Source organism: Dipodomys merriami, unplaced genomic scaffold (assembly GCF_024711535.1).
Source record: "Dipodomys merriami isolate MVZ:Mamm:240054 unplaced genomic scaffold, mDipMer1.0.p SCAF_24, whole genome shotgun sequence".
Classification (NCBI taxonomy): domain Eukaryota; kingdom Metazoa; phylum Chordata; class Mammalia; order Rodentia; family Heteromyidae; genus Dipodomys; species Dipodomys merriami.
The window spans coordinates 20,093,810-20,114,185 of NW_027203826.1; the positions used below are offsets into that span (position 1 = coordinate 20,093,810).

At 46.4% G+C, this 20,376-nt stretch overlaps 1 protein-coding gene and 2 long non-coding RNA genes across 4 annotated transcripts in view; 2 read left to right on the plus strand and 1 right to left on the minus strand.

The window, feature by feature from the left end:
- LOC138835797 (uncharacterized) overlaps positions 1-17,789 on the plus strand; it is a 33,459-nt gene extending 15,670 nt beyond the window's left edge. The window contains exon 3 of one of the 2 annotated variants that reach the window (XR_011374725.1): positions 17,669-17,789. This is a non-coding gene — a long non-coding RNA (uncharacterized lncRNA). Of the gene's footprint in view, positions 1-16,026; positions 16,241-17,668 lie in introns of those variants that run through there. The other variant, XR_011374726.1, reaches the window with a different exon arrangement.
- LOC138835795 (protein FAM163A) overlaps positions 1-20,376 on the minus strand; it is a 66,559-nt gene that overhangs the window by 4,920 nt on the left and 41,263 nt on the right. Inside the window, exon 2 of the mRNA XM_070034363.1 lies at positions 2,929-3,022. The gene's annotated coding sequence lies outside the window, so the exon portion shown is untranslated. The remainder of the gene's footprint in view (positions 1-2,928; positions 3,023-20,376) is intronic.
- Positions 18,839-20,376, plus strand: part of LOC138835798 (uncharacterized) — a 123,290-nt gene continuing 121,752 nt past the window's right edge. Inside the window, exon 1 of the long non-coding RNA XR_011374727.1 lies at positions 18,839-18,899. This is a non-coding gene — a long non-coding RNA (uncharacterized lncRNA). The remainder of the gene's footprint in view (positions 18,900-20,376) is intronic.

A 20,376-nucleotide genomic window follows, 5' to 3' on the forward strand; every position in this document is an offset into this window, starting at 1 on the left:
GATGTTTGTTCCTCAAAGGGCAAATGCAGGCTGAGCCTCAGCTCTGCACCTTGTGCTTTCACCCAGAGGAAGAGGCACCTTGCTCCTCATCCCAAGACACCACCTACCTGCCATGGTGCTCCTAGAGGATTCAACTGTCCAGTGACACTCTTCTTGCTGGTACTGACTGGTCTGGGTACCAGACTCATGGCATCTGTTCAATATGTCAGTTAAGACCTTGCATCTCAAGCCTGCTAGTACAATGGCTTCCTCCACTATCCTCTCTGGCTTTGTCTCTGGGCACCTTTGTTCCTACCATGGTTTGATCTTCCATTACGCCCCTGGGTCCATCAGTGCCGACAGCATCCTTCTGCTTGCACTGTCTGCAGGATACAGCCATCTGGGCACAAAGTTTCAGACTCTGCTTCGAAGGCATTGCCTTTCCCCACTTCCTTGCATCTGCACCCTTATCATTCCTGCCCTGCTTCCCATAGTTCTCTGTGAAGCCTCTGCCCCATCTGGCAGTCCTGTTCTTGGGACTTCTAGCTTATCAGTCTTATAGCTTAGTGATGAAGCACACTTGGCATACTCTGTGAGGCGGTGGAAGACTCACAACTCCAGCACAGACCAGAGGACTTGGGACAGGGGAGGGGGGTAGCTAATTATAGGGGAGATGTTCCATAGAAGGAGTCCTTTCTCAGCTAAATCCCACAGGAGACAAGGTGGGGAGGGGAGAATATGGGAGTTAGGAGAGCAGGAAGTGTAAGGAATCTGGAAGGCTTAGACAGGCTTGGGGTAGGAATGAAGCTGGAGAAGCTGGAGGCCAGACAAAGAACTGGGGTTTTGGAGGTTTTTTGGGCTTTCAGTTAGGGAAGTTCCTGAATGTTCTCCCTCTATCTATGCAAATCCAGCACATCCTTCAAGGCCCTGACTACTTCATCTATGATCTTATCCCTTAATTCTGGAAACTACTGTACTGTCTTCCCACTTTTCACTTTTCAAATCTTATCTTGGTGAGACGCAAGTCAATTTTTCACTGAGAATATCTTGATTCCTCCACTAAATTATAAAACCTTCATATTTAGGAATTGTTATGCTGTTTCCCAATCCCCTGTCCTCTAGTAGCATTATACCAGATGTCTGGCATACAGCAGGCCCTTAGTTAATAATACTAAATTGGGGTAGTCATTTCATTCTGTAATGCTTTCATGGCAATAATGACTTGAACTGACCACCAGAGGGCAGCAAGTAACAACGCTCAGCTAATCCCATCTGCACACTTGAGCATCCCAGTAAAAGACTTTGGATTTGACTTTGCTCAGGTATATGGTAGGCCATGCTTCTGGAGCTCCAGGGGGTTTCTGGTGAGGGAAGATGAATGTGAGGCTGGGGAGGATTTATGTGATTTTTATGATGTCGTTTCAATCTCCCTGATTTGCTAAAAGCTCACCAAGTGAGATGACCCACGTTACTGAATATCCGAGCCTAGCCCACTGACAGTTCTCAGCCTGTTTTAGGAGACAAAGGATCATGGAGAAGTCATGTAAGACAGTGCCCTCATTCCTCCCCGTCTCCTGGTTCTGGCCTCCCTTCTTTCCATGCCAGAAAGGCTGTCCAGCAGATGTGCTCTAGAAATGGGCGACCATGGAACTTAGCAGAGCCATGGCTATGAAGGTGCAAGTTCAAGCCCAACTGTGCCAATTTGCAGCTGCTTTGCTTTGGAAACTGACCTTTCTTGCGTAAAACCATATTAACATACTAAACACTATGTTGAAAATAAACCATATGACTTGTGGGTGGAGATGGGAGGAAAAAACTGGGAGAGAGTGACATTGTCCAAAAAGAAATGTACTTATTACCTGACGTATGTAACTGTAACCCCTCTGTACATCACTTTCATAATAACAATAACTAAAAATTATAAAAAGAAAAATGAAACATTTCTCTGCTTTGCCAGCAAAAAACAAACCATATAAAGGAGGAGGAGGAAGAAGAGGAGGAGAAAGAGAAGGAGAAGGAGGATGAGGAGGAGGAGGATTGTGCCAGGTACACTGGAGGCTGAGATCTGAGGATCATGGTTCAAAGCCAGCCTGGGCAGGAAAGTCTGTGAGACTCTTATCTCCAGTTAACCACCAGAAAACCAGAAGTGGTGAAATGGCTCAAAGTGGCAAAGTGCTAGCCTTGAGCAAAAAGACTTGAGTTAGCACCCAGTAATTTAGAAGATCCCACCAGATACAGTTATCATGGACACTAAGGTCTGGTCTTGAAATCATAAGCCAGGAAGGTACACACTGAGGACTAATATAATTTAGCATTTAAATTCTCACGGTGAGTGGCTCCATATGCTGTCAGGTGAGCTCATCGTCTTTTTATAATGAGGTGCAAATGATGACAATAACTCCTTACATCTGAAGAGCATCCTTCCCTCTTCAGGTGGCCAGGCTTTAAAGTGGCTCCAAGTGATTCCCCACCTCTGAGCAGTGAAGCCCTGTGTATTGCCCTCCCTCCCAGCGTGGGGGAAGCCTATGACATGCTTCTAACTAGAGAAAACAGAAAATCGGTTCCCAGACTCTTGCAATGCCAGACCATTTGGTGACTTGTCTAAAGTCATCAGACTGCATTGGTCTGAGCCAGGACTGCAGGGCCAGAGTGGAGAGTTTCTGTGATTCTCGCTGCCTATGCACTGTCCACTGTGCTCCTGAGAAAAGGTCCTGTGTTGCCACCCAGGTCCAAGCAGACATGAGGCAGAATGACTCACTAGTAGCCAGCTTGGATAAGGGGGCAGCTAAAGGGGAGAAACTTGTTCCTAACCCTACAGTCTGGCCTTTGTGATCAAGACTTCCTGAAGCTCCCCACTTTCCCTATCTTCCTCTCACTCAGAGCCCAGTCACTTAATGGGGTGGGCAGGGGGGACACAGGGGAGAGGACTTAGCCTTGGCTTACACTCACGTGAAAACAGCTAGAGGAGCAGAGGCTCGATCACACAGGTTGTGCCTGAGCAGATAGCAGTTTGGACGGTGTCATGGTCCAGGGCGTTTGCTCCCTGCCAGAAAAGAGAGGGGAAGGTCAGAGAGCTGGACACGGAGTCTGAGAATACACACAGGTCGGAGTGGAAGCTGGACCCAGTTATAGTCCCAGGATCGTGTGCGTTGCCTCTTGTCCTAGGTGGTTACGTGGGCTTCTGAGACGCCCAGCCTAAGAATTTGGAGGCAGGCTTGCAAGGTCAAATCTGATCCCATCCTTGTTTCCTTCCTTCCAGTGCTGTCTGGAGGCCTGTGCCCAGTGCTGCGGCAGGAGCCGGGGAAGGAAGCCTGGGCGGTGAGGCTCAGTGCCCGACGGGGTCAGCAGCTCTTTCAGGCTCCCCTATTTGGATCTATTCCCATGTGCTGGTGTTGTGCCGCCTGCATGACTGACCCTGCCCTTTATGGCTTCTTTCCGGGCCCTTCTCCCACTCTTCTTTGAATCAGTTTCTTCCAGTACTTGGAGCTGCACCTCCTTCCTCTGATCCAGTATCATGTCTTCTCTCAGGCCAGACATGCCAACTGGACAGTGGGATGAACAAGTTCAGGCTGCCATGTTGAAGGAGGAGGGGAAGCAGGATGCTGCCAGACATTTAGGAAACTAATCACTGGGCTCTCTTCAAGTGCCTTAAACATCCACTCAAGATTCCTTAGGCTGGGCACTGGTGGCTCACACCTGTAATCCTAGCTACTTAGGAGGCTGAGATCTGAGGATCACCATTCAAAGCCAGCCCAGGAAGGAAAAATCCATGAGATTCTTTTTTTTTTTTTTTTTTAGGTCTGGTCGTGGGGCCTGAACTCTGGGCCTGGGCGCTGTCCCTCAGCTCTTCTGCTCAAGGCTAGCGCTCTACCACTTGAGCCACAGCGCCACTTCCACCTCACTGCTGGGTGAATGCTGGCAGGAAATGCCTGCTACAGCTAGCACGGGCACACATAACCAATGACCACTGCCCCCTCTTCCCGCTTGTCCCTCTTAGGAACACGTTAATTGAGTGGAGTCCAAGCACCGGCTGATCTCCATTTCTTCCAATGCCATTAAGCCTTCTCTGATTGTTTATTAACTGGTGAAACTGAGCCAGCAGGTTAGCAGGAACTGCTTTTTCCTTGTTTCCTCTCCTCCTGAACTGCAACCCTCAGGCTGACTTTCAGAGGGAGGTCTGAAGAGTTGGTGATCAGCAATAACTGTAGCTGCACAGATGCCCTATGAAGCCCTGCCCTGTATGAGAAGGGGGTCCCTCTCAGATATACTCACGGGGCAACTCTAAAATCTACAAGAGATGAGGAAGAGGAGCAAGATGGTGATGAAAGACCCTGTGGTGACATCTCCCCCCAAAAATCGAACAATTAGTCACCCACCAAACAACTTTCGCAAGAACTAAGGAAACTGAACAAGACCCCGTGTTCACTTTTAGTATGGTGAAATGAAAAGTTGTATGAAAGAAGGCAGGAAGGAAATAGTGGCCAACACTATCCTAAATGCTAACTTCAAACTAGTCCAGCCTGGAGATTTAGTTCTTCCTCTTGGTGGAGGGAGAGGGAATGAATTCTAGGTCTTAGATCTGCCACAGTGAAGCTGGTTTTGGATAGAGCCCTAGAGACCTACCCCTACGTCAGCAGGAGCCATTGGTGCTGCCTTCGGCTGAGCTGAGGGCTTCCCCCACCTTTTCCTGAGCCCCAGGTAACAGATCAGGGAGCAGGATTTCACCCTCTGAAGAACAAATCTTCTAAGGCTTTGTCTAGGACCCCAGGGTCAGACCTACTACAGCAAGTGAGACTGAGCCTCACCCCCACCCAAACAGGCCAGAGCTCACCGATGGAGCCTCTAAACTAGGCTGACACTACATAAATCTGTGGGCCAGCAAGATACACTTGAGATTCAATCACATCATATCCAGCTTGGAAGTGAGTACCAGCCACACCTGCTTTCCTCCTGAGATGTTGTACAGGTCCCTGCATCTGTGAGAATCATATGCAACTCAGCTTAGTGTTGGTCTTGGTGGCCAGGGACCAAGCGTGGGCAGCACAGCTGTAGCCAGGCCAGTGGTCATAAGGCTCTCGAACTGTGAGTGGACAGTGAGCGCACTTAAAGCCTCTTAGCAGTTTTCAACTATTCAGTACATAGTTCTGAAGTATAGATTTCTTGAATTTATTGTTCCTCTCTCAACCTATTTTCTTTCTTTCTGGATTATATACTCTCATTTCTCTGGCTGAATCGTGTGTGTGTGTGTGTGTGTGTGTGTGTGTGTGTGTGTGTGTGTGTGTGTGTGTGTGTGTGTGTGTGTGACTGTCTGTCTGTCTGTCTGTGTCTATTTTACTGGGACTTGGAACTTAGAGCTTCTTACTTGCCAGGCAGGTGCTCGATAGCTCGAGGGACATCTCTAGCTCTTTTTTTTTTTTTTTTTGGTCCAGTTGTGGGGCCTGAACTCTGGGCCTGAGCGCTGTCCCTCAGCTCTTCAGCTCAAAGCTAGTGCCCTACCACTTGAGCCACAGCGCCACTTCCGGCTTTTTTCTTTTTGCTTATGTGGTGCTGAGGAATCAAACCCAGGTCCTCAGGCATGCAAGGCAAGCGCTCTACCACTGAGCCAACTTCCCAGCCCCATCTCTATCTCTTAAGAATAGAACCTTGGTCACTTTGTACTGGATAAGGGTAGCCTGCATGGGGAAGACTTGCGCTGATCCTAATCTGAAGCTTCTAACCCTTCCATACCCATGAGGAAAGCTTCAGAACAGGTAGATCCAAGTAAACCTGTGCTCTAGAGAACAGGTGAGCAGGGCTAACAAGAGAGCCCTTCACATTTCCTTCTTAGAGCAGGAAAGCATCTCAGGGTAAGATACAGTGGTACAGTCTTTCCTCTCTTCTGCTTTTGCTCAGTTATATCTACCTGCTCATCTTCTGGCCTGGACACTATAGGCTAGGAGGTAAATTGGGGGTACCACGCTGTTTGGATTGATGGAGGTTAGCAAGGTCTGGGCTTAGACAATGACAGCAGAGGGGATCTTAGGCAACCAGTATGAGACACAGTTGCAGAACATCTTGGAAGTAGAAATATATGGGAAAAAAGATTCTCATTCTCTCTCTCTCTCTCTCTCTCTCTCTCTCTCTCATGCCTCCAGTTCCAACTTTTTGAGTAGACATAAGAGTCTCTTGGATTTATCTGTTGAGGCTGGCTGTGAAAGGCAATTCTCAGATCTCAGCTTCCAGCATAGCTAGGATTACAGGATTGAGTCACTGACCCCTGGCTGTGCTGTACTTTTGTATGACAATAGTTCATTTTTACCAGCCCTATCTTGAGCACGTGAGTGATGAGTTTCACTATGATACTAGAATGGCCAGTGTCACTGGGTGTCCAATTCCTTTATAATTTTATGGGACCACCACCATATATACCTGGGCTACAATTGGCCGGAATGTCATTCTGCAGAGCATGACTGTAATCGCCAGATTTTAATAAACATTCACCAGCAGACAACTAGATAAATGAATTAAAGTTCTTCCATGGAACAGAACGCCATTGCTTGAGAGAATGGAGTAGAGTAAGATTCCACTGATATTAAAAATCATGCATGAGATGAACACCTAACCTAAATTAAGATTCAATATTCCTATTTCAGGAAATGATCCCAAATAAGGAAAATGTTAGTATCAGAAAAAAGGAGGGCTCACTATAGTATTTGTAGCAGAAAAAGAAAAGCTAAATATTTGATAGGGAAAACATTGATGCATAATATAGGTGTTCTGTGACTCACTGTAAGTTATGATTACAAGGAATTCATCATGAGAGGAAAAATGTGTTTGGTTTTGTTTTATGTTGTTGGTCATGGGCTTGAACTCTGGACTTGGGCACTATCCCTCAGCTCTTCAACTCAAGGCAAACACTCTACCACTTGAGCTACAGTGCCTCTTTCCATTTTCTGGTGGTTAATTGGAGATAAGAATCTCATGGACTTTTCTGCCTGGACTGGCTTTGAATGGCAATTCTTAGATCTCAGCCTCCTGAGGAGCTAGGATTACAAGTGGGAGCTACCAGTGTCTGGTAGAAAAATGGTTAAGTGGATAAACTTGGACACAAATTCCCATAAAATATGATGACAAGGGCTAGGAAGGTGGCTCAGTGGTAGCGCGCTTGCCTTGCATGCATGAGTCCTTGGGTTCGATTCCTCAGCACCACATAAGCAGAAAAGGCCGAAAGTGGCACTGTAGCTCAAGTGGTAGAGCGCTAACCTTGAGCTGAAAACTGAGGGACAGCACACAGGCCCAGAGTTCAGGCCCCACAACCAACCAAAAAAATAAAAATAAAAAGATGACAATCAGGCAAAGAATTAAATGTTAATGGTGGAATGAAGGAACAGCTAACTTGGGTGTGATATAGGAAAATTACGACTGGTTTTTCCCCTGTTTTTAACATTATTTCTTAATTTTTTTTTGTCAGTCCTGGGCTTGAACTCAAGGTCTGGGCACTGTCCGAACTTGATTTGCTCAAGGATAGCATTCTACCACTTGAGCCACAGCGCCACTTCTGGCATTTTCTGTGTATGTGGTACTGAGGAATCCAATCCAGGGCTTCATGCATGATAGGCAAACACTCCACCACTATGCCACATTCCCAGCCCATGTGGTTTTTTTTTTTACCTTATAATTCCATTTATGTTCAAATGTTTTTTACCATGTAGTAAAATTCTTTTTTGTACATTTTTTACTGTAAAAATGACGTACAGAGGGGTTACAGTTACATGAACAAGGTAATGAGCACATTTCCTATTGAGCATTGTTGCCTCCTTCTTTGTTTTCCCCTACCATCCCTTCCCTCCCACCCCCCCTGCCTAAATTGTAATTGTAAAGTTCGCTTTCAACATAGTGTCTTGTACATCTGATTGTTACAATGGGTCAACCTGTATCCCTATTTAAGCATTTTGTTTTTTCCCTTCCCCCAAATTACAGAAGTGTATATACAAGATGCAGGGCACTGACATTAAATACAGTAAAAACAGGGGTTATACCGTGGGGGAGGAACATACAAAGAAACAAAGATATCACATGGTTCATTATAAATACTTTAGAAACAATAGCAAGAAAGAAAAGAGATCTTTGTGTCCCTATCTTGGGGTTCATTTCTCTTAACATCATCTTATCTGGTCATATGTACATAGCTTTTGGCTTTTTCTGCTTGTCATACACATGTACTAGTTATTGCAAATAAGGGAAACCATGGGACCTATGTTTCTTTGGGCCTGGCTTACTTCACTTAATATAATTTTTTCCAAGTCTTTCCATTTCCTAACAATGTCAGTCTTTCTGATGGAGGCTTAGAATGAATATATATATATATATATATATATATATATATATATATATATATATATATTTATTTATATCACATTTTCTTGACCCATTCATCTATTGAGGGGCATCTGGGTTGGTTCCATATCTTAGCTATGGTAAATAATACTGCAATAAACATAGTTGTGCTGGTAGCTTTAGTATGGTCTTGTTTGTGATCATTCAGATAAATTTATGCCCCAAAGTGGGATTGCTGGGTCATAGGGGAGCTCTATGTGGAGTCTTCTGAGGAACCTCCATACTACTTTCCAAAGTGGTTGAACAAGTTTACACTCCCAGCCCATGTGTTTTAAAATAAAAATTTCTGAATTTCTTTTTGTCCCATGAATCTTGAATTTCCCATTGTTTTTTCACTAATTCTCATCATTCTGATAATCTCCTCTTTTCCCACCCACCTCTCACCACCTCGCCAAGTGCTTCTCTCTAGCATATTTCACACTGCTTTCTGGGTTGCTGCTGGTGGTGTTATGGGCACATGTCTTCATGAAGACTGTGCCGGACCTCAGAGATAGGAGGCTCGAGTAAGATTCATGGCTTAGTGGGACTTGGGATAGAGGTACTCAGCCTTTTTAGATCCCAATTTCTTTTCTTTTCCCACCTTCCCCCCCCCTCCCACCCCTAGGACTTAGAGCCTAGGCTCTGTCTCTGAGCCTCTTTGTGCTCAAGGATAGCTCTCTACCACTTGAGCTACTGGCTTTTTCTGAGTAGTTTATAAAGAGTCTCATGGACTTTCCTGCCCAGGCTAGCTTTGGAGCTGCAATCCTCAGATCTCAGCCTCCTGAGTAGCTGGGATTACAGTCATGAGCCACTAGTGCCCAGCCCCAATTTCTTAGTATTGCCTTCCTATTTTATACAGCATCACTTGGATGTCAGTGGCCCTTTAGAATCTCTCTGTTACTCAGCTTTCCCTTCCAGGCAATCTGTCTGAATCCCTTGCTAGACTTAAATTCCTTTGATGGCAGGACCTGTCTGCAATGGGATCTCAAGTGTCCTCCAGAGGCCATGTGTAAAGGCTTGGTCCCCATAGTGCTATTGAAAGATGAGGGTCTGGAGGGAGGGCTTAAGTCACTGGAGATGTGTTCTTGAACATGTAGGACTCCAAGGTTCTAATTCTTTGCTGGTGGGAACCGGGTGTCTTTCCCCAAACTCCCTTCACTTCACAGGGCTGAGCAGGCAGCTACAGCTGCCATCTTTATGCTGCACAGAAGCAGGTGTGGGCCAGAGAGTGAAGGCAAAGACAGGACTCCAGCCAGGTCCTGGCAAGCAGCCACCTCTTGGCACCATGGGAAATGTCGCCTGTGACCACTGAATGCAGCTGCAAGGGACGTGTGCTGGAGTCTCCTCCAGCTCGCCTTCAAGGACTTGGCTCTTAACTCATGGATGAGCATTAAGAGTAGGACCAAACCAATAATACCTGTCCTTCATAGCTAGAAGGAATACCTGGGTTGATTCAGGCAGCTAGGCCAACAATGGCAGCTCAATGTGTGACGATGCTATATTCCGACTAGATGTCCAATGTCATTTCGGATGGCAGCAGAGTCCCCATGCCAGTGCTAGGGCTCTTGTTTGCTTCCAGGGAAGCATTCCTTCCATTCACTTTGCTTTTCTTTTAGATTTACAGTCACAGAAAAGCACCAGCTCCATCAAAGCCAATTCTGAGACCTTTGAACCAAAGTGAGCTGTGAAATTGGAACTGAAACAGGTCCCAGAACCATCGCATCAGGATCCCTCGAGATTTACTCTGACAGAGTCTAGAACTGGGGTTTCACTGTCTCCTAGAAACACTGCACCAGCAGTGTACACTCATGTGTACACACCCACTTCTGGCTTTTTGCTGGTTAATTGGAGATAAATCTCTCAAGTTATTCTGAACAGGCTGGTTTCAAAGAGTAGTTAGGGTTACAGGTCAGAACACCAGTACCTGGCTTGTTAATTTTTTTTAAGACAGAGGCAAGGATCTCACTGTGTAGCTCAGGCTGTTTGATCAACCATCATCTAGCGTGTTTCTGCAAGTACATGAAAGAAGGGCTGTGCAGTGTTGGGTTAAGATATGGATTCGGAGTTAAGAGATAGTGGCTCACACCATCTAATCCTAGATACCCAGAGGCTGAGAACAGGAGGGTTGAGGTTTGAGGCCAGGTAGGACTGAAAAGTTCTCAAGACCTACTTCTCAATCCAGAGCTGTGTGCAGTAGCATGCACCTGTCACCCTAGACCATGTGGGAGTCTGAGACGGAAAGGATCATGGTGCCAGGTCAATGCAGGCAGAAAAATCCACGAGCCTGCATGTCAGCAGAGGGAAGCTGCGGAGACGGCCTGTGACTCCGGCATGGAGGTTTTCATTCTGTAGCATGGGGACAGTCATCTTACTACTGGCTGCCTGAAGATCTAGCCCCTAACAGTGATCTAAAATGGAGGAAGGCAGAAAGGATGATAGAAAGAAAGAAGAGCCTCATCTTCTCTCTGCTATCCTGGGAATGTATTTGGAGACTTATTTCAAGCTGTGGATTGTGTGTATATGTGTGTGTGTGTGTATGTGTGTGTGTGTGTGTGTGTGTGTGTGTGTGTGTGTGTGTGTGTGTGTGTGTGTGTGTGTGAATATAGGGCTTCATGCTTGGCAGGCAGGTACTCTACCACTTGAGCCCAGGCCACTGTCTTTTTTTGCTTTTGTTTTTCAAAAATCTTTTATTGTTATTATGAAGGTGATGTGCAGTGGGGTTACAGTTATGTAAGTCAGGTCGTGAGTTATATAGTTCATTTTCAACAGAGTGTCCAGTCAGAACCAAGGCTGCATTTTTTCAGTCCTTGTCTCCATTTCTCATCCTCCAAATACATATAAATGAACAAACAGAACAAAAAGAAAAGAAAACAAAAACAGCAAAAGAGAAAAAAATACCCTCTTGTTTTCATTTCCTGGAGTTCATTCTGATAAATATTATTTTGTATGACCAGATGCACACAGGCATTGTGCCTTTCTGCTCTTTTGTTAGTTTCCATGTAGAGTCTTGAGGCTTTCCTCAGCTGGCTTGGACCATAATTCCCTTTATATAATTCCCCTTATGCATAGCTGGGATTATAGACATGAACCACCACACTTAGGTTACTGCTTGAGATGGGGGTCCCACTAACTTTTTTGCCTAGATGGGCCTCCAATCATGATCCTCTTGATCTCTACCACTCAAGTATCTGGCATTACCAGCTGGGAGGCAGAGTAGGTATGGGCCAGAGTAGGCTTTCCCTGTAAGGTGCAGGTCAAGGATACTCCTGTGGGAGAAGGTAAATGGACTCTGGAGAATTCACATGGATAGGAACTAAACATTTCATTTCAAACCAGATGAATTTCATTTGGATTTACCTCATCTAGGAGCAGGTGAGTGGGTGGGAGGAAGGAAGGGAAGATTATTTATTTTCAAAATGCTTCCCTGCCTTGGCCAGGGAAACAGAGATGTGCAAGACTGAAGGTCAAACCCCACTGATTAACATCAAGAAAAAGTGATTAGAGGCTGGTGGACAAAATGACTTTGGGAAGAAACCCTGAGAGATACATCACTCATAGCTGCAGAGGATTTTTACAGCCTAGAGAGCCCATCCAATAACTTGTCCCTAACAATCTCTAATATCTCTGGGCAGGAGGACCTTGGGAGCAGTGCGTCCTGAGCCTGGCTGCCCTCAGTGCCATCCAGGCCCCTGGAGGCCCCCTGACCCATGGAACCAAGAAGCTGCTAGCACAACCACTGTGCCTTTTTACTACCTCTCCCCTGGGGCCCTGCACAGAGCCCTCCCTGGGCTCCATCTTTTTGTAGTCAGGCCCTCCTCCTCCCTGCCATGACTCTAGGCTCCAGGAAGCACATCTGCGCAGGACAAAGCCTGGCACTCTGGGGCAGAGTGGATCCTCTAGACCTGGCGGTGTTCATGCCCCGCCTATATCGTGTGCAAAGCTCCTGTGAGAGCTTCTGCTCTCACCCACCTGTGTAGCAAGCAGGTGCTTCGAATCTTCTATTAGAACTGCTGGGGGCGGGGAGGGGAGGTGAGGCTGGAGTTACTTGATTACAGGCCTATTTAGTCGCACAAGACTGTGGGTAAAGGGATTCTCTGGGAGGTGGGGCAGAGGCTGTGTTGTTTAGTTCTGTATCTTTCATGCCTGGTCCTGGGACCAGCGTGCTAAACAAAGCAATGGAATGAATACATGCACACTGGTACTTCCATCTGTTATTTATGTCAATTTTAGAACAAGCGAGTCTCAAAATAGAAGTGTCTAGGGTGAGCTCTCCTTGCGCAAAGGCCTAATAGCTCAGCTAAATAGCTTTAGTCTCTTTATTATAAATTAAGAAGAGCATTGGGCTAAAGAGATTGCTTAGGCACTTGGAAGAGTCTGCTTTGAGTTTGATAAACCCTTGTTTCTCGGTGGCTTAATGCTTTTGAAATAATCTCATTGCAAACGTTATTATGATGCTGCTTTGTATGTCAAAGGATGTCAAGCTTGGCCTAATGGACTTTATCTAATTCATCTTTCTTCATCTGCCATGGTTAGGAAGAGTCTTTTTTTCCTGGCATTAGGCTCCTGTGGCCAACATGCAGGCAGAGCTGGTGGTGGGGAACCACAGCTGAGCCCTGCAACTTCACACCCTTCCCCCCAGCCAGATCCATACACAGCTACACCCTCAGGAAACGGCCCTGAATCTCACACAAACCCATGAGAGCCAGGAGAGAGCACTTGAGCTGAGAAACTATAGAACTCCAGATGGGAAGGGTGACCTTGGAAGCACTCAGGGGCCTGAAGTCTGAACTTAAATCCTCATTTTCCTTGTGCAAATTACCCAATCTCTCTGAACCCAGTTTTGAAATGGGGATAATATGTGTATTCGCCTTATTTCATTACCTCAAGGATTAAGCCACAGGATGATGTCACAGGGTTTAGGCGGGTATGTGCTGTGCTTGTAGTGAAATTCCAAGAGACTGAACTGAGAAGTGCATGGTGCTCCTGCGCACAAGGCCTTGTGGGAAGCACAGGAGTTGGGATCTGCTATTGGGCCTGCCCGCTTGGTTCACAGGCAGGTCTGTGCATTCAGGCCTGCAGTTAAGCTGGACGTGGAGGTGTTCTTCCTTTGAGCTGAAAAGGACCCTTTGCCAAACTGTACCTGGCTCTGTGTCTACCTGTGGGAGACCTGAGCCCCTGCTGCTGCTGTCAGTCTTTGGAAGAGGAGGGCTGTCAGAGACGCTGGGAAGGCACACACTTCGTTAGGTTCCTGGGTAGTTCTAAGGGCCTTTTAAGATGGTTAGGTGCTAGGTGGCTTTTTAATTTTATTTAGTTATATATTTTTCATTACTGTACTGGGGCTTGAACTCAGGACCTTACATTCTTGCTTGGTTTTGTTGTTCAAGGCTGGTGTTCTACCACTTGAGCCACACTTCCACTTCTGGCTTTTTTTCCCTGGCTCTTAGATTTACCTGCCCAGGCTGACTTTGAACCTTGATCCTCAGATCTCAACCTCCTTAGTAGCTGGGAATACAAACATGAGCTACCAGTATCTGGCACTTGGTGACTTTTTAGATTAAAGCAAGATGACATCCTTTTTGAACACAAGTTGGTCAAGATGAAATCATGTGGCTTTTGGCAAGGGTGTAGGACACGGTCACAAGCCCACACTAGTGGAAGTGTGGATAAGAAATGTGTATAAGAATGACCTCTCAGCTGGGTGCCGTTGGCTCTGTAATCCTAGCTACTCAGGAGGCTGAGACCTGAGGATCCCAGTTCAAAGCCAGCCTGGGCAGGAAGTCCGTGAGACTCTTATCTCCAATAAAAATCACTAGAAAACTGGAAGTGGCTCAGTGGCTCAAAGCGGTAGAGCGCTGGCCTTGTGCTGAAGAGCGCCAGGACAGCGCCCAAGCCAAGAGTTCAAGCCCCACGACTGACCAAAAAAGAATGACCTCTCTATTTGGCAATTTGGCAACATGAACTAGTCTTAAATATCAAGGATTCAGCCACTCCAAGCGTTTACCTAAAGGAAATAATCATGGCTGGATGAAAATCTGAAGTCAATAATGTCCACTGCAGCATTCTGCATGAGTGAAAACTTGGAAGCAATCTAAACATTTAACAATGGGGAAAGTTACATCCTAGAACATGGAGAGTACTGTGCACACACATTAATAATACTGCTGAGCAAGCAGGCTACAAAAAAAGTACCACTGAATGACTCTTTAAAATGTTTCTATAAAGAAAAGAAAATGTGTACACATACAGCTTTGAAAAAAATCCCTAGAATAATCTACCCTATAGTATTAACTGTTTTGGCTTATTTGTTTGAGACAGGGGTCTTGCTAGGTTGCTCAAGTTTGCTTTGAACTTGCATTCTTTCTGTTTCAGTCTCCCAAAGGCTAGAACTACAGGCATCCACATCAACAGGCTTGCCTGCCTGCCTGCCTGCCTTCCTTCCTTCCTTCCCTCCTTCCTCCCTTCTTTCCCTCCTTCCTTCCTCTTCTCTTTCCTCCTCCCTTTCCTTTCCTTTCCTTTCCTTCCCTCCCTCCCTCCCTCCCTCCTTTCCTTTCCTTCTTCCCTTCCCTTTCCTTCCCTTCCCCTTCCTTCCTTCCTTCCCTTTTTTTGGTGCCAGTACTGGGGCTTGAACTCAGAGCCTGGGCTCTATCTCTTAGCTTTTTTTGGGGGGCGGGGGGTCCGGTCGTGGGGCCTGAACTCTGGGCCTGGGCGCTGTCCCTCAGCTCTTCAGCTCAAGGCTAGCGCTCTACCACTTGAGCCACAGCGCCACTTCTGGCTTTTTTCTTATGTGGTCCGAGAAATCGAACCCAGGGCCTCGAGCATGCAAGGCAAGTGCTCTACCACTGAGCCACCTTTCCAGCCCTCTCTTTGCTTTTTTATTCAAGGCTAGTGCTTTCTTCTTGAACCACAGCTCCTCTTTGGGGGTTTTGGTGGTTAATTGGAGATTAGAGTCTCCTGTACCATCCTACCCAGCTGCCTTTGAACCTCGGTTCTCAGATCTTGGCCTTCTGAGTAGGTGAGCCATTGGCACCCAGCCAGGCCTTCTTTTAAGGGGTAAGATCTTGAGTTCTTATTTCCCTACGGTGCTTTTTGGTGTTTTCCAAGTTTTTGCTTTAATACTCGAAGAAATAACTTCTGAAAAGAAAAATCCAAACAAACCAGAACGAAACCTGAAGAGCAGATTGGGTATTGAAGGTATACAGTCTTGTCGGAGGCTCAGAAGGCCCAGGTTCATCCCCGAGGGCGGACGGCAAAAATGAAAACCCAAGGAAGGTCTTTTTGATCCTTGGCTAGAGGTTCTCTCATTTTATCCAAGGAAAACCTCAGCTGGAGAGCGGGGGCGAGGAGAGCGATGGCTTTATAGCCTTGTGCACCCAGCTCCCAAACGCCTGTATCTACAGAGCGTGCAGTGACCTTTCTGGTTGATTGCAATTTATGGGATCTTAATTGGCTTTCTGGAAACAAGCAGTGGTAACTTATATACTCAGCAAGGGAGGACCAAATCTCATCAGAGGGAGGGCTGGGAGGAGGGGACCTTGCCTCAGGGGAAGTGTGGACTTATCCCTCCTCCCCTCTTCCCTGACACACTGAATTACTGTGCCTTTAATTGATCTGTGAATCACAGTGCAACATCGCAGAAGCAGGGCTCTAAATGAGTAATCTCTTCATGTTCTATATTTATTTGTCCTCCCACAGTGACATCCAAGGCCAATTTCTAAGGTTGGGAAGCATTTCTTTGACGTTTGGGACCACCTGCCTGGTAACCAGGCAACAGAACAGTCCAGGTTGTCTGACAGAATTGAAGGGACCAAATGGAGAGAATGAAACACACTTGTGAAGTTTGTGAAGTAAAATAACAAGGGAAGGACCTGGAAGGAATACCCCAAACCCAGAGCATTTAGCTTTTGAATATTATGACATGTCACCATTGTGGGTCATCTTCTCCATGCTTCTCTGGACTATGACAAGAATTCAGCAAATGTTTGTCTAGTTTTCCTTTTGATTCTCTGTTTCCTTAACAAACTCTCTGAAGGAAAAATTGCACACCCATTTTTCCCCCTGGGTCTGGGGTTTGCAGGTGTAAGGGGCAGTGCTGGATAGAGTGGGAAGAGAACTGCTTAAGATTAGTCTACATGGATATGTGTCGTGGGCTAGGCACTATATTAGCTGTGAGTCTAGCTCATCTCCATGACAAATTCTGTAATGCAGAATTGTATCTGATGCAACACCCTTGAACTAACAGTTAAAAAAAAAGAATACCAAGATGCAAAAACACGTTTCATGGGGAGGGAAGCAGATGAATGGAGACAGGATGGGTGAACAAACACAGTCAAGATCTTCAATACACACACATGATCCTGGAACCAGGTAATTTGAAGCTCAAGATGGCGGCTCAGGCGGCTCAGGGCCTTCTCCAAAGAAGACAGAAGGTTCTGGAAGGCTCAACTGCATGTGTATTCTCAAACATAAACCATTTATGTACAACCCTGAACTGCCCTAGCTTTCCAGGAGTCCTGAAGTTTAGTCACTATAGACCGGAGCCGATCTGAGCCTCATGCACAGAAGCACTGGACATTTAATGGCCATGAGGCAGGAATCTCACCTGCACATCTCTCCTTAGGGAATTCTATTCCAGATGTGTCTCCTGTGGGGATGGTGGTATTGCAGCAGATGAGGTATGTTCAGGGAGCTATTTCTTACAGCCAATAGCCTATCCCACTGCCAAGTGCCATTTATATTGGGGTTGTATATGGTCAGTTGGAGAAAATTTGGAAAATAGAGCAAAATACAAATAATGTAGCCATTCTCCCAGTGGTTGATGGCTCAGGAAGATTTAGGACCAATTTTGGATCTTGGACAAGCTTTTTATACTTTTCTGGAAAACTAATGTGATTATATTTCTCCATTCCTTCTAGTATTTCAACTGGATGTGTGTGTGGGGGCGGGGTAGATAAACATAGGTGTTTGGCCAGTTATTTTGAATTACAATTCTCTCTCTCTCTCTCTCTCTCTCTCTCTCTCTCTCTCTCTCTCTCTCTCTCTCTCTCTCTGTCCCCCCTTCCCTTGGGCTTGAATTCAGCACCCGGGCACTGTCCCTGAGCCTTTTTGTTCAAGGCTATAGCTCTACCCCTTGAATCACAGCTCCACTTCCAGATTTTCTGGTGCTTCAATGGAAATAAGAGTCTCGCAGACTTTCTGCCTGGGCTGGCTTCCCACAGTGATTTAGGTCTCAGCCTCCTGAGTGGCTAGGATGACAGGCCTGGGCCTCAGGTGCCTGGCTGAATTACAATACTTTCTACATTTAAAAAGTAAACGCTGTCAAACTATTTTCCCAAAGGACTTATAAAATTCAGCTGCCACCTAGCAACAGAGGAGCTGAATCACAAGGTCAACATAAGACTACTGCTCGGATGAATCCTAAAACTCAAACTCAATCATCATCATCATCATCATCATCATCATCATCATCATCATCATTATTTTAACAATAATCACTCCGTCACACAGAAACAAATCTTTCCTATTGTCTTCTTTAGTAGTGGAGGCTGTGCTGTGCGTGCAGTCTGGTATGCTGTGGTGCAGTCTGGTATCTGGCTTTGTGAATGAATGCTTTGTATATAAATCGCTAGGCTTTGTGCTTGCACACACACGGAGGCTGAGGAACATGAGGATGGTATGATGGTGCTGTGCCAATTAGTGGTAGGAGGTTGGATTGCAACTTTGACCCCTAAGGTCAAGTTCTAAACTTCTCTAGGAAATGGTTTCCCTCCTCTGAAAAAGGCCCTTCAAGGGATGCTCTGGCTCTAGTGCCATTTATTCTCCCTCCCCGGGGCTGCATGTTGGGGTGGGTCTGGAACTGAGGGTTCTAGAAAGGGGAGGAGAGATGGCAGCAGGTGCAGGATTCCTGATGAGGAAGGAGGACTCAAGAAACTGCCCAGAAGCCTGGACAGTGGCCTTGAAGAATCCAGATCCCCACAAGCAAAGTCCACCAGGCCTAGCTGACGAATACCGCATGCTGCTTGCGCAAGCTTCCCAGTTCAAATACAGCATTCCTGCGTCTTCACTGACCAACGCCTCTGGGCCTCCTTCACCCCCTCCCATCTCTACCCCAGGAAACCTTCCCTTCTACCCTGCTTTTTCCCTCCACAGGGGCTAATTCAATGAGTCCCGGGTCTGTTGAATTAAGCCCACTGCTGCCCCTGCCAGAATCTTCTAACCGCCCTAATTGGAAAAACAGCCTCAGCGACTGCTCATCAAAGCTGATTACATCCGGGAGCAGAGGGGCCTGGACCTTGTCCGGGGTGCGTTGTGCGGGCTGTGCACAGGCTGTGAGCTCATCCCGGATCCCTGGGGCTGTCTGCGGTCTGCTGCGCGCTGGAGTCAGCCCGGAGGGGCGCCCCGCCTTCTCCGCATCGAGGGGCACCAGCTGGCCCCCCAGCTTCTCCTTTGACGGCATAAACACTTTCGTGCTTATCACAGGCAACTGGAAACAACTCATGCACAAGGCCAGAGGTCCTTCACCTCCCCGCCCCCCAACCTGCACTAGGTCTCCCCACCGCAGAGTGAAGGTAAGGAAATCACTGCAAGGAAAGCGATAGCTTGACCCCCCAGGGAACCATCCCCTGGGAGCATGGCCCAATCAGGACGCTTTCCAGGTGCCAGCTTATTCAAACCCCGTCTTGGCCATCAGAGAGGTCAGCCTACCAAGAGCTCACTGAGTTGTGAACTGCAGCTAGATGTGGCAGGAGAGAAATGAAAAGTATGATTCTGCTTCCCCTTAGGGTCTAGGTTATAGAAATCATTCTTGAGATAAAATTCACAGCACATAAAATTCAAATTGAAACATGTTGAACCAGGCAAACCTTACCAAGTTGGGCAGTCGCTCGCGTGTTCTGGAGCAGTATATTACCCCCAAGAAACACTCCATGGGTTTCACAGTCCTTTCTCCACTCCTGTGCCTCTTTTGCAGACCTAGAAATGATCTACTTTCCAGCTCCATGAAATTACTGGGGTTAAAAAATGATCTTCTGTATTTTCTTTTCTTCCTTCATCTCTACATTTTACATAAATAGATACCAAAGAGCCTTTGTACAAGGCCTCTGGGATCTCCATGTACTTAAACCCCGCAGCTCCTCATTTCTTGCCACACATGATGGACCAGTGCCCTTTATCTTCTCACAACATAACGCTGAGAAGATTCTGGTCCTTTGGTGTAAGCCTGGGAATATAGCTCTAGCGTAGCTGCTGGAACTGGGAAATGTTAGAAGTTACACCAATGCCAAGGACGTTAGTTGTTTTGGTTTCATTTCAGCAAACAGAAGAAATCACTGAGACAGTTTAACACAAACTATCTGTGGTCAGGTACCTGTAGAAGAGTCAAACAATCTACAACAAGCATCAGAATCACCTGGAGAGCTTATTAAAATGCAGCTTACTGGCCAATCCAGCCATACCTCCATTTCTTTTTTCTGATTAATTAGAGATAAGGTTTGGAGATTTTTTTTTTTCCTGCCCAGCTGTCTTTTAACCTCAATCTTCAGGTCTCAGCCTCCCAAGTAGCTAGGATTACAGATATGAGCCACTAGCACTTAGCTTGCTCTGTTTATTTTTGAGATAAGACCTGACATTTTGCCTAGGCCTGCCTGGATTGTGGCCATCCTATTTGAGTGTTCTGCATAGTTGGGATGGCAGGTGTATGCCATAATACCAGATTTTTCTGTTGAGAATGAATGTCTTGCCTGGCCTTGCACCATGATCCTTCCAATGCGTATCTCTTGGGATTACATGCTTGTCCCACTTATATCCCCCTCCTTTTTATGGGAGTAGCAGTGTTTCAACTAGGCTTCATTATTGCTAGGCAGGTGCTTTATTCTTGAGCCACTCTGCCAGCCCCTTTTTGTGTCCACTCATTGTACTTCCCCCATACTTAGGATGACAGACATGCCACCACACATACCCATTGGTGGAGATAGAATAATGAGGATTTTTTTGTTTGTTTGTTTGTTGGTCGTGGGGCTTGAACTCTGGGCCTGGGCGCTGTCCCTG